Consider the following 14,514-nt stretch of genomic DNA (forward strand, 5'->3'; position numbering starts at 1 on the left):
GGTACTTCTATACAGCAAGCTCTGCCACACCAACCCTCCTTCTCCCCCAAGAACCACCAACCAGGATTGGGGCCCAGATCCAGACAAGGCAAAGCAGGCTCTGCACTCCTGCTCTAATCCACCACTTAATTCCTCCCACCAGGTGGGCTTGGGGCTGGAAGCACCTGCTGCTGTAGCTCTGGAAGCAGCCTCAGAGCTGTACCACTTCTGCCCCTCCCCCCCCACCAGGGAGGTGGCTGACCGTGAACTCTTTTCACTCTGTCCCAGAAGTTTCTCCCACTAACCTACTCTATTGTCTTTGCCGTTTGTGGGTTGAGAAGTCTGGTAACTGCCACAGCTCAATGATTCAGGGCCCCAAGGCCTGGTATGCCCAGCTCCCGGTCTGGTTGGTTCTGGCACTGTTCATGCTGGCCTCTGCTCCACTCCGCTCCCAGCTCCATGCAATAGACCCTATCCAGCGACCATCCAGGCTGTCCTGGGCTGGAACTCTGCTTCCCTCTACTATTTTGTGGGTTCTGCAGCCCTAGAATTTGTTCAGAGACATTTCACAGGTGTTTGGAGGGACCTGGGGGAGAGCTTAAGCAAGTCCTTGCTTTCTAGTATCCTATATTTATCTTGCTTGCACTTATCTGTTTGCTTGTTATCTGCCCATCAGATTATAAGATCCTTGGGAGGAGAATCTGTCTTCTGCTTTTCTTTGTATCTCGATTGGGCCATGTTGCTATCCAGCTTTTTTCTTTTATATTTAATGTTCCACAGACTATTGTACCCATCGATTAAATAACTGCTTTCTGGAGCTGAATAAAAGTATTAGGACACAAACTCATGCTGATATTATTATTATCATTAATAGTAGTATTATTGATTAGAAAGGGGTCTTAGAGGCACCAATCCAACTCAGAAAGAAACACTTCTATTTTACCGATAAATAAACCAGAGCCCAGAGAAATGAAGTCATAGTATTATAGATTTATACCTGGCAGGACCTTCAGGTGCCATCTTTATCCACTGCTCTCATTTTATACTTGAGGAAACTGAGGACAATAAGAGTAAAATGATTTGCCCCTCCCTCCCCCCAGGTTACAAAGGTAGAGTCAATGACTTGGGGCAGATATATGGCGAGAGAAGCTGGGTTTGGACTTAGCAATATTTGATTTCAAATCTAGCTTCAGACACGTACCGGCTGTGTGACCCTGGGCAGGTCACTTAACCTCTGTCAGCTAGGTTTCATGAACTGTAAAATGGGGATAATAAAAGCATCTTTTCCCCAGGGCTATTGGGAAGATCAGGTGAAATAGTATCTGGAAAGCACTTAGCACAGTGCCTAGCATATAGTAGGTATTTAATAAATGCTTGTTTTCTTCCTTGTCCAAGTTTCCCGTGAGAAGTAGGGCCCTGGGGGTAACCTGGCATTTGAGAGCCAGAGCAGTGCCCCTTCTCCTGTACCACACTAGGAACTACTGTTACTACCATTAAGGTGTGGTTTCCAGCTTAATGCTTGGTTTTGGTGGAAGATTATTTCTCGTGTACTTACAAGTCACATGCAGAACCATTTCTGGAGAAAAAACTAGCTGACCCCTTCCTGAAAATCCTTCAGTTCCCTTTTGCTTGCTCCTCTTCCTACATGGCCCCCTCCCAAAATGCAAATAAATAGGTAGCAGCCTCTGTTCTGGTTTTGAGCAAGAAGTACACATTCGTTGGAAATGGTCCCTGAGGCTCCAGAGGGTTTTCTCTTTTGGTTGAAAGGAAGTCAAAGGTCACCTTCCTGTACAGCCTGGCTGTCTCTGCAGTAACTTAGGCTGCTGTTGTCACCAGCTTGGATTAAGTATAAAATGAAACTCTCCCTGCTTCCTCACTTCTGCTTTCTCCAGGAAATAAGCCTAGAGCCTATTTGCATGATTCACAGAGGAGCTGAACAAGCCAGTGGGAGTTGTTGAAGATTCAAGGGGCTGTGGTGCCTGGTGGCCTTCTGGGCAAACCCACCCAGTAAAGAGCAGATCCCTGGGGCTCAGATGCTGCTGGAGTCTCCCCAGGGCGGGGGGATCTGGAGAGATATCTCAGGTAGGTCACTCTGGCAAGGCCAAGGCTATCCTCAGGGACTCTGAGCCCATCTATGGTAGACTGGGGCAAAGCCTTAGCTTCTGTCTTGATAAAGAAGCTGTGAAATGTTAAGTGTTTCAGGCTGATTGGTTTCTTGCAAGCCTGGGGCTAAAGAGGTGAACTCAGGCAAAGAGGGAACTGAAGTGAGGCTTGTGAGGTTACAATGACCAGCCCAAGTGAGGTTCTAAGTCAGGCTGAAAGGATATTTGTATCTTTTTTGCTTCGTGTTTTGGTCTGGTTGTGTATAATGTGGTTTGTTGTAATTTAAAGAAAAGCAGCTTGCCCTCCTTCAGCCTTCCCTGGAGCAGTGTATCCAGCTGTTACTATCAACCCCCCAAACTAAGGAACAGGTACAATTGTTTCATTCCTTTTGGGGATTGCAGTGCCTGGGACAGGCTACGTGTAGCAACAGCCTGCAGTAAGGCAGGCCTGAGGGCAAAATTGCCGATTGGGTTCTCCCTCAGAGAACGTGAGAAGTGCCCATTTGACAGGTGAGGAAAAGGTGGCCAAGAAGGACAAAATGGACTTGTCCCAGATCACAAAGGTAATAAATGGCAAAGTCAGGATTGGAACTCAAGTTTTCTGACTGCAGGTTCAGTGCCCTTTGTGCTACTTTGGGCTCCCTTTATTTCTCCTCCTCTGGTGCCTTGAATCTCCGAATGGGGGTCGGTATTGGAAAAGGCACTGGACTGGAAGTCAGGAAGCCAGCTCTGCCACTAAGTGGATTGTGAGCCTGGTTGGGCTGAATTATTCTTGCCCCCAGTTTCTACATCATCTGTAAGGTCCCTTCCAGCCCTAACAATGTATTCTAATCTGTCCTTGCCTATCCCACTTACGTGAGCCTTCATTGTCTTTAGTCCATGCTTTGGACAGTTTTTCTGCCTTCGCTGTTTTTTTTTTATATGTTATCTGTTCTTTGCTCTATACTCTAAAGGCCTTGATCTTTGATAGCTGATACCTAACAAATCTAATTTAACTGGTCATTTCCTCCTTCAGCTCTCATAAAGCTTTGTACCTCTCTTATGAGTTTGAACTTGCTTTGTGCATGACTTATTTTTCTCACTTCTAGATAATAAATTCCTTGAAGGTGAAGGTTGAGTTGTGTTCTACTTTGTGTCTACACCAGTGTCAGACACAGTGACTTGACATTGATTTCTTGTAAAATGTTGGCTATGGCAGCTAGCCATAGAGCACTGGGTTTAGAATCAGGAAGACTCATTTTCATGAGTTCAAATCCAGCCTCAGACACTTATTAGCTGTGTGACCCTGGGCAAGTCACTCAACCCTGTTTGCCTCAGTTTCCTCATCTGTAAAATGAGTTGAAGAAGGAAGTGGCAAACCACTCCAGTATCTTTCCCGAGAAAACCTCAAAATGAAGTTACAAAGAGTTGGAAATGATTGAAAAATGACTGAACAACAACAATCTTTATTATTGTAGGAACGAAATGTTGTCTGTGGATTATATACATTACTATGTATATATTATAGATTATACAGCAGGTAATAGTTTGTATCAGTAGGATGCCTCACAGAGAGTTTCTTACATCAATGAAATAACAGATATGCTAAAAAGAAAAAATCTGGATGAGTTTATCTTGGCCACATGCTAATGGGTTCATGTGTTGCTCTTTTCCCATAACATGTTTTCATTTTTGAGATAGTTTGTCTGAACAAATTAGCTCAAACCAAAAATACTGATGTAATGGTTGGGGAGGCTGCATGGTTCAGTGTGAAGACTGTTGTCGCAGGGCTTGAGTTCAAAACCTGGCTTAGCACTTATGATCTTTGGGCAAGTCACCTAACCTTTCTGAGTCTCAAGGTCCTCATCTCCCAAATGAAGAGGTTGGACCAGATAACTCCTGAAGTCCTTTCCAGATCTGTGCCTTAATGCAGCTCTATAGGCTTGGGTAGGAGCATAATCCTAGGGCCAAAGGACCCTTTGATGGACACAGTCAAATCACAGTGGACAGTTATTTTCTTTGCTAATCTTGATGACTAATGAGGAAAGGTTGATCAATTTGACTTACAAATTGCAGGGTATTGGCAGGGAGGCACAATTTTTGTGCTTCTAGGAAACTTGTATTTTAGCCTAATGCCATTTATTTCTTCTACATAGTTGCAAATATGTCGTATAAACATGGAACTTTAAGATTGTTAATAGGCATATATTTTAATGGAATGAAGCAGGGAGATGAAGCTGCTCTGCTTGGCTGTAGCTAATTGGAAACTATTGTGATAGATGCACAGCAAATTTCTGTGAGTGGCTCTCATAAGATCTGTGGGCTATTCATTATATGGTGGGTAGTCTGAGTGTAAGTCACAAAAATATTAATTTAATTTCTGATGTTCTTTCTCCTTCTAATTTGAATTTATATTAAAAAGCATCAAATGAGCAGTTTCCTTAACAATGCCCCTCTAGTATTACCCTTGCAAAAATTCCACTTTTTAATTTTTTTTTTCATGGTAAGAAATTATGATTGGGAAAGTAACACACATTATCTTGCCCTATCAGTAATTCTTTGTTTGGGGGTTGACTATCTAGACAGTGCCAAAAGGTTCAGAGACTTAGAAATACTGAATTCTCTACTTAAGGGTCTAGGAATCAAAATAAATTGCAATAATTGGTATTTTAATTTAATCTAATTCATATATATGGCAACATTCTCAAAGGGTTTTCTGTGATAGCACAGTTGCATAACCTTGAAAAAGTTATTTTACCATTCCAAGTCTCAGTTTCCCCATCTGTAAATTGAGAGGGTTGTACCAGTTGATCTTTAAAGTCATGTCCAGCTCCAAAATGTTGCAATTCTGTAAGAGCTATGTTCAAGCCACCACCTAGAGCAAGAATTGCTGATAATACCTGGCATTTCTAGAGAATTTTATAGTTTATGGTTTGCAAACAATGAGAGACAATGTGGCATAATGGACAGAGAACAATTCTCAGAACCAGGAAGACCTAGGTGTCCTAGAAAACTCTAGGATTGTAAGTTGTGGAGAAGGTGATGACCTACATTGGACGAGGGAGTTTCCTCACCTGGGAGCTCCCTACTTCAGTAAAATAATAGGTACTATCCTTACTCCTTTAATTTACAAACTACCTTCTTCAAAATAATTCTGTGAGTTAGGTGGCACAATTCTCATTATATAAATTTAGTAAAGGAGACCTAGAATACAATGATGACAACAGCCACAGTGATGCTATCATTACTATTACTGACAGATCCTACAGGAGTCCCTCCAGGAACCTTGGTGGACTCTTGTTGGGAATGTTGGGAAGGGAATTATGGTTTAGATAGAAATCAGCTTACTTGACTTCTGTGATAATTTCCAACCCTGAAGTTGCATAACTTTTATTTTTTTAAATTTATTTTTAGTTTTCATTTTCACAAGATTTTGAGTTACAAATTTTCTCCCCATCTCTCTCCTCCCTCCACCTCAAGATGGCATGTATTCTGATTGCCCCTTTCCCCAGTCTACCCTCCCTTCTATCACCCTACTCCCCTTTCTTGTTATCCCCTATTATCCCCTTTCCCCTTACTTTCTTGTAGGGCAAGATGGTACCCCATTGCCTGTATATCTTATTTCCCAGTTGCATGTGAAACAATTTTTTAAACATTTGTTTTTAGAACTTTGAGTTCCAAATTCTCTCCCTTTTTCCCTCCCCACCCACCCTCCTTAAGAAGGCAAGCAATTCAATATAGGTTATACATGTATCATTATGCAAAACACTCCCATAATAGTCATGTTGTGAAAGACCATATTTCCTTCCATCCTATCCTGTCCCCCTTTATTCAGTTTTCTCCTTTGACCCTGTCCCTTTTCAAAAATGAGTTGTATGACTTTTAAAGAACATTGTAAAGAACATTTCTTCCAGAATTCTAATGTACATTCATTCTATATCAAATACTCAAAAATAGACTGTCTTTTGCAGCATCTGAAACTACTCACATAATGATAAACTCACATGTATGGAGAGAGTTGGGGTTAGCAAAGTGCTTTCTTCGTAGCACTGCTGTGAGCTAGTGTTGAGGGTATTACTATTTTCACTTCACAGATAAAAGAAGCAATATGTTGTTGTGTATCGAGAGCTGAGCTTGGATTGAGGAAGATTTTATTTCAGATTCTTCTGAATCTTATCGTCAACATGGCCAAGAGAAAGATGCAACCTTTCTGAGTCTCAGGAAACTCCTTAAAACTCAATGTTAAAATGCATTGTCATTGGTATTGGTAGAGGGAGTTCCTATATTGACAAAATCAGAGGTTCCTGACATAGTAATCCCATTTAACAGATCAGAAAACTAAGACCCACAGTGATTAAGGGACATGACCAACTATAAAGTGTTATTGTTAGAATTTGAACTCAGGTCTTTCTTGACTTCAAATCTGGGACTATTTGTACTATACTGGACTACCCCCCATTGCCACTGTAGTATACTTCCTTTGGGTCTAGGTTACTTCTTTTATAATCCATGCAATGGTAGTGTTTGCATTTCTACTTTTGAATCTTGATGCCCGAACCTTGCAGTAGCATCAGTTGTTTGACAACAAAAATATGTTCTTACAAAAATCTTTCATTTTACCTTCTGTATGTCAGGCAGAAATACCCTTAGATTTTCATTAATTGTCTGAGCTGATAAGGTGTCTTAGTTTATAGCCCACAAAGCCAACTGAGAACAGCCACTCCTCTCACCAGCTTGGTCCACTGGCTCTGCAAACGGACTATATTCAGAAACAATTGTTCTTCCAGTGGTACTCTGAAACATCTTTAAGAGCCGTCCTAGACTCCTTGGCCAAAAGAAAGCCTGAGCAAAATCATAATCAACAAGAGGTTGGTAAAGTCGTAAAGAAAGACATCACTAGAAACTATCATGGGTCAGGTGGTATGGATGGTGTTCTCAACTGAGTAGATAAGGGTGAATGGACACCACTCTGTAGGGGGGAGGGAAGAAGGAAGAACAGAGATCCAAGAACTTGAAAAAGATATGAGGAAGGATAGCTTTCTGTTTCAATTAATCTTAATTTTTTTCTGTTGTCTATATGCTTTGGAAAGTCTGCAGATATTATCAGAAACTTCTAAATTCAGCACCCAGAAGTTAAGCTCTGGTTGCCCTGCCCTAGTTACAGCTTTGATCTTAACAATCCATAGGACAGTAAAACATCAAATCAAGCCTAGTCCTAATCTATCCATTTTTTTCTGGGAGTCAGCTATGTTGGAAGGGAAAAATGAATGAGAGTTTAACTTCATGCACAGTTCCTTTCATCAAACTTTCCCCACCCACTCCTACCCTCAGTTCTAATTGTCTAGAGAGAAGAGGATATCTATTTTTGGATGATCAAAGGGAGATCACTCTAAGCCAAGTTGGTGCATCTGTATGGAAATCTACAATAGAAAAGAAAAGCAAGTGTAACCAGATGTATTCCCTATATCGGGGATCAGTAATCTGCATCACACTTAAAGAGGCTTGCTGTCCTCCAAGGTATATTCCAAATGAGTATATAACTGTGTAATCGACTCTGGGTAGAAGTGCTAAGATTTAAGAGAGTAGTAGGGCCAAGAGGTGAGTTTCATAGAGCAAACATGCCATTTGAGGTTGAGACCACTGACCTAGACTTTAAGGAAGTAGATTGCATCAAATCATAGATTTACAGCTGGAAGGGACAATAGAGGCAACCTTAGTGCAACCCTTTCATTTTATAGATGGGAGAACTAAGACGCATATAGGTTAAATAATTTATTTAGGGTTATATTGTGCTATGGGATGACCTGAAAAAGCTCAGAGTCACATTTGATAGAATTTCAGGGAGAAAATGTCCAGCTCTAAAGCTTTTGTCATGGTGGCTAATGTAGTAGAGGGGAGACACTTGGACAAGGATGTATTGGATAAGAGGCAGCCACTGATAGTTCAACCTATTAGTCACTATGGTCTTCAACTTCAGGCAGTTTGTAGCTCTAATCATAACCAAATTTAAACTCATTTGAAAGTAAATCTTTTCAGAAGGGCCTTATATAGCATAGAGTATAGAAGATAGGGAGCCATAGAGTTGGGAAGATATAGATGTATGTGTGTGTATGCATATGTATATGTATGTATATACATATACATATATGATATAGCTCTATAAATATAGATACATATGTTTATATCTCTATGTAGCTATAGATATGTACACATGCACATATGTATGTGTGTATATATGTGTGCATGTATGTATGTGCATGTATATATATAATATCTGTATATATATATTTATATATCTGTATGTGTGTAACTATAGGAAGATCACTTAACCTTTTCGTGCACTAGGCAAATGTTTTAATACTACAAGGTCCCAGTGAATTGCTCAGATGCATCAGCAAAGGGAATTTCCACATTGGGAGTTCCTTACACTGATGAAATTATAGGTCCAGACATCATCATTATCATTGTCATCATCATCATCATCTGAATAAACCATAGGTTTAAATATAAAATGCCATATATAGAAATTATGTAAGCAAACCAAGTTGTACCTAATACATTATTATGTTTCCAAAATAACCTAAGGATGCTAAGAAATTAGTTTTGCAAAGGTGTTATTCTTTTTCCAAAAATTTCCCTTAGATCTCTAATCAGTCAAAATGTTCCATGTGCATTCAACAATATGGAAGTTGCCATACATACTGAGAAAGAAAACTGAGCCTTATTAGGAGAACTTACTTTATGTTCCTCTATTCTTTTACTATTGGAAAAACCACAAAGGTGTGGCAGTATATACAGGCATAGCTGAAGCTTAAAAAAGGAAGTGTAGATAACACGAAGTAAGTTCCTCCTAATAGATGATTATTTTTTTTTCTCATCAGAATCTCCATCTCTGACCACAACGGAATTTTTTTCCTATTCCAAAGTTGAGTGAAAATGCACCTCAGTCCATATTCAAAGCACACTTCTGCCATGCACATAGTAAATACTCAATACCTACCTATGGAATTGAAATTGATCCTTCATGCCAAATCTAGGAAGGATTTTCAGTCTTTACCCTCTTTTATCTCTTGGTGACATTTGATTTGGTTGACTACCTACTCCTTTGTCTTCTAATTCATTGTTTTAGTTTTGATGCAGTAGGCAAACCTAGATAAACTCAACCCTCTACAATATATGACAATAACAACAATATAAAAATATAGAAACCCACCCCCAAATAGTTAAGCAAAACAGTATGAAAGTGTAATTATGTGCTCGATCTGGAGAATTTTTAATATAATATCGAAACTATAAAGAGGAAGATTAACTCCTGAGCCAAGATGACATGCAGATTTGTGAAGCATTCCAGTATTTTTATAAAAAGAGTAACTAAAACTAATAGTGCATATGACTTTACACTTTTAAAATTTACTATTTGTGAAAAGAAAGCAAGAATAAGTACTTTAACTTTATTAAGTTAGTAACAACATTGTCCATTGTATTTGACCTGAATTTTGTTGCCGTTTGACATTTTTATATATATAGTTGTAGTTTGTGTGTGTGTGTGTGTGTATGTGTGTGCGCGCACATGTGTGTGTATGTGCACGTGCACATGTGTGTGTGTGCACATGTGTGTATGTATGTGCTTTAATTCTTTTTAAGTTTATATTATCTCCCAATATGGTCTACCTAAAATATTTCCAGGTTTCTGAAAGAAATTGATTTTTCCCCATTTATTCCTTTTTAAAATAATATTTTCCTCCACTTAACAATATGACTAATTTTGACATTCCTTAAAACAAACCCTTTTGAGTTCTAAATTTTCTCTCCTCTTCCCTCACCTATTCCCTCCCTGAGAGAGTAAGCAATTTAATATGGGTTATACATGTGCAATTATCAGCATTACTTCTTACAAGTCTTCTTTTTCCCTAGATTTTCACATTCACTGTTCCGCACATTTATAGACCTGCTTTTGCTCAGCTGTTGGGCTGTTGTTCTGTTGTTCTTTCTACTTACGTTGTTGTCATTGTGTCAGTTATGTTTTTATATCCTCACTTCACTTTATACTTGTTCATAATACTTAAGTCTGCCTGCCCATTCTTCTTGTGTTCATCATGTTTGCTATTTCTCGCAGCATAGTAATATTCTATTCCATTTACGTACCACTCTCCAAATGATGGACACCTATTTTGTTTTCCATTCTTTCCTGACACAGAAAAGTATTGCTATGAATATTTTGGTGCATATGAAACCTTTCCATTTTTGTTTTTGGTCACTGACCTCTTTGGGACATGTGCCTGTAAGTGGAATCTTTGGGTCAAAGAGCATTTTATTGAAGCAGTTAGGTGGAGCAGTAGAGAGAATAAAATATTTATAAAAGGCTTTGTAAATCTTAAATCATTATCCCAAAAAATGTTCTAAAAGACTTAGTATACTTTTAAGCTATTAAGCTTAATGCAATATATGCTTAATAATGTTAGTGATAACAATAACAGTGATGATGATGGGCATTCCAGGAATGGTAGTGTTGATTTGAATACATTTTGCAGAGCTAGATTTGGCAGGTGGGCTTAGTGTCCATGCATTTCGGCATGGCATAGATATGGTCAGAAAGTGACATAGTGAGCTTGGATGTGGGCAAGATATGGAGAAAGTAAGCAGTACCCAGCTCACTAGTCAAGCTTGAGATCCAGGAGGAAGAGAAGGCTGGTGTGAGAGTGGACATGATGGTCAAGGGGAAAAATAGAGAGAGAGAAGAGAAGGTTGCTGAATGAAGGTAGAGCCGTGGGGATTACTTCCTACTGTGTTTCTCCTTAGATACTTCTTTTTATCTACCCTGCGTGTAAATGTTACTATGATAGAATGCAAACTCTTTGAGCAAGGAATGATTTAGCATTTTTTTCTTCCTAGTGTATAGCATAGTCTCTGGCATATTCTATGTATTTTAATAATATTGATTGATTTATCAATACTAGTCTTCTTTGGTTGGGAAGAAGAACCATCAATGAAGCAGCTAGAGAACTAAGAGAACCATTTTTCTGAAACCACAAGAGAAACAAATTTCCAGGAAGAGCGGCTGTTGGTGACAAAGGCTAGAGTACAAGGAGGATGGAGGCTGAAAAGTCATTGGATTTGGTCATCAGTGATATTTGAGGGAAGAGTTTTAGGAGAATGATGGGACTAGATCCCAGATTATAGAGAGAGTGGGTCATGAAGAAGGAGAAGCATATGGTATAGACTGCATTTCCAAAAGACATTTGGCCATAAAGGGGAAGAGAACTATAAGGCAATAGCTGGATGGGGTAGAGAGATGGCGGAAAGGCTTTTTTTGTAGGATTAGGGAAGTAGGACTGTGCTTGTAGTCAGATAAAAAAGTATTCAATGGAGAAGTGGAGATCAAATAATAATGATTATCTTTAGGTGGATAGAAAGGAGTCACTGAAGAGGGAAAGGTTAAAGATGCATGATCAAGGGGAGGGGTAGATTTTGACCAAAGTCTTTCCTGAAGGAAGTCAAAGGGAATGAGATCAAGGGCACAGAGAATATAAATCCTTAAAAGGAATGGGATCACATCTTTCACTGAGACAACACAGAATGAGGAGGGGATATGATAACATGAAAGATGATTAAAAATGTTTTGAGGAGTTGTCTTACTGGGAGCAACTGAGTTAAAAGGATTATTTTGGTTTGACATGAGTATACTCTGTGTTGGTTTGCTCACATGGGCTTCATCATACATGGAAACAGAGGTAAGTTATTAGTCTCTAGAAATCCCATATGGTTCCCCTGGCCTCAGAAATATTCCTAACTTCAGAGGAAACAATGGCCCACTTCAAATGTTTGTTATACAAAGATTAGTTCCATTGTTAGAGGCAAAGAATCTGCCTTTTCAGGGGGAGGAAGTTTGTGCCCCATATTCAACCAGAGATTCTGGAACAAGGATCATGCCCCAAGGAAATGGCTCAAGTTCTACTTGACTCAGATGGTGGTTAATGTACATGATGATTTTTTTTTCTACCCTGGGGTAAAATATTAGACATAATCCCAGGCCTGGGTAGTATGTGCAGGATCAGAGAAGATGTAATGGCTCCCAACCTAATTCTACCTCCACGTCAGGAGGGAAGTAAAAGAGTTGGGGGAGCTCCTGAAAGCAGAATTTAATTTTGTTAATGAAGTAGGCTTGGTTGTCTATAGTACATATAGAAGGGGGTTGGTGGAGAGGAGGGGCTTGAGGTCTGAAGAAGTTTGAAATGGTGAATGTGGGGAATAGAGTCAAGAATCCATGAACATAGACTATGAGGGTTTCTGAGCAACAGTGAAGGCCCAGTTGAGGTTGAAGAGCAGAAATACATAATTTTGAAAATGAGCAGGATTTGGGGAATTTGTCCAGTGATACTCATTAGCCTGAGAAGTTACCCAGGGCTTGCCTAGACCTGAGGATTAGCAGGTTGTCTGGGCACAGCAGAAAGTCCCAAGTTTCAGGAATGTTAATATGATGGTTTTAGAATTATTAATAATAATATTTATAAGAATGTCTTAATGTTTGCATGGTGCTTTACATATGTTATCTCCTTTGATCTCCACACCAACACTGTGTGGGAAGTGCTGTTATGATTTCAAGTTTACAGATGAAAAAACTGAAGCCCGGGTTGATTAAGGGACTTGCTGAAGTTCTCACAGAAAATAAGTATCTGAAGCTCCAGTATGCTATCCAGTATGCCACCTAACTGCCTCGTTAAAGCAGCAGAGGACAGAGTAGAGACTGAATAGGAAGGCAAATGAAGCCACAGAAAGGGAGATAAACCAGGAGAATGGGGCCAGAATCAATGGACCGGAGCTAGTCCCTGCTACTGTCAAGGCTACCACCATCTTCTTAGTTGCCCAGATTTGCAATGTAGGTATCATCCTCCACTCCTTACTCTCTCACTCCACCCCCCAAATCCAATCAGGTATCATGTCCTGTCATTTCATCTTAGTAACACTTTTGTATGTACCCCCTTCTCTCCTCTGATACTGCACCCACCGTGGAGTAGACCTTTATCACCTCATAACTGGACTATTTCTGTAACCTGTTGGCTGGTCAGCCTGCCTCAAGTCTCTCCCTATTTCCAGTCAGTCTATCCTCCATTCAGCTATCAAACTGATCTTCCTAAAGGGCAGATTTGACCATGTTGCTCTCCTATTCAATAAAATCCAGGATCAAAGATTAAATCATATATTTGGCCTTTAGTGCCCTTTATAATACCTTTATAATACCTACCCCTTTCCTGCTTTTTGAATTTTCTTATCTTAATCTCCTTTACTTTGTGGTCCAGCAACACTGGTTTCCTTGGTGTTTGTTCCTGGAAGAAAACAGTCTCTCTCCAAAACCCTCGTATTTTCACTGGCTGTCCATTATGCCTGGAACCTATTCCATCATAAACTCTATCTACTTGTATTTCCAGCTTCTTTCAGGTTTCAGCTAAAGTCATACATTCTGAAAGAAGCCTTTCTCCGTCCTCCTGAATCTTATTGCCTTCTCTCTGAGACAATCCCCAATTTATCCAGTCTATATTTTGTTTGTACATAGTTATTTGTATGTTGTCTGATCTCCCCTGTTAGACTATGAGTTCCTGGAGAGCAAGGACTATTTTTGTTTTGTTTCATTTTTATTTTTCCTGTTGCCTTTCTTTGTATCTCTAGCTCTTAGCATAGTGCCTGACAAGTAGTTCATTGTTGTTCAGTGATTTTCAGTCATGTCTGAATCTCTGTGACCCAATTTGAGGTTTTCTTGGCAAAGATAATGGAGTGGTTTGCCATTTCCTTCTCCAGCTCATTTTACAGATGAGGAAACTGAGGCAAATGGACTTAAATGGGCCCAGGGTCACATAGCTAGTAAGTATCTGAGGCTGGATTTAAACCCAGGAAGATGAGCCTTCTTCACTCTAGGCCTGGCATTCCATCTGCTCTACCACCTAGCATAGCACCTGTCCCTTAATAAATGCTAGTTGATCGATTGAGCTCACGATGACAGCAGAAAAGATTTAGTGTGAATGAGGTAGTGGGGGAAACTGGAGGTGAAGGGTTAGCATTTCAAAGCCCTGCATCTTGGAGATGATCAAGCACCATAGTAAGACCTACAATATGGCTATGCTGGTGTGTTACTGACGTGGTATAAATATGGAGGCAATGCTGGTCTTTAACCTTTCTAAGTTAAGCTAGTCCATGTTCAGTGCTCTCTTCCCCTTCTCAAAGAATAATCTTTGACATTTCCTTCTCCTTCACATGCTAAATCTAATATCACTGTGTGCTGGTTGTTTCCCCCTTAAACATGCTTTTTCAGTATTATTTTATTTCCGTTTTCACTTTCACCATTCTAGTTCAGGCATTCATCACGAAAAGTCTGGTTCCAGTAACAATCTCCGAGCTAGTTTTTCTTGCCTTTCTATCCTCCATTATATCCGCCAATTCCCCTGATTCCCTCAGGGAATCT

At 39.8% G+C, this 14,514-nt stretch overlaps 1 protein-coding gene across 1 annotated transcript in view; it reads left to right on the forward strand.

Annotated features, from left to right (window-relative positions):
* The first annotated feature begins 1,971 nt into the window (after positions 1 to 1,971).
* The window catches only part of WDFY4 (WDFY family member 4), a 392,110-nt gene continuing 379,567 nt past the window's right edge, over positions 1,972 to 14,514 (forward strand). The window contains exon 1 of the mRNA XM_036734864.1: positions 1,972 to 2,061. The gene's annotated coding sequence lies outside the window, so the exon portion shown is untranslated. The remainder of the gene's footprint in view (positions 2,062 to 14,514) is intronic.

The sequence above is a fragment of the Trichosurus vulpecula genome, chromosome 8 (assembly GCF_011100635.1).
Source record: "Trichosurus vulpecula isolate mTriVul1 chromosome 8, mTriVul1.pri, whole genome shotgun sequence".
NCBI classification, from domain to species: Eukaryota; Metazoa; Chordata; class Mammalia; order Diprotodontia; family Phalangeridae; genus Trichosurus; species Trichosurus vulpecula.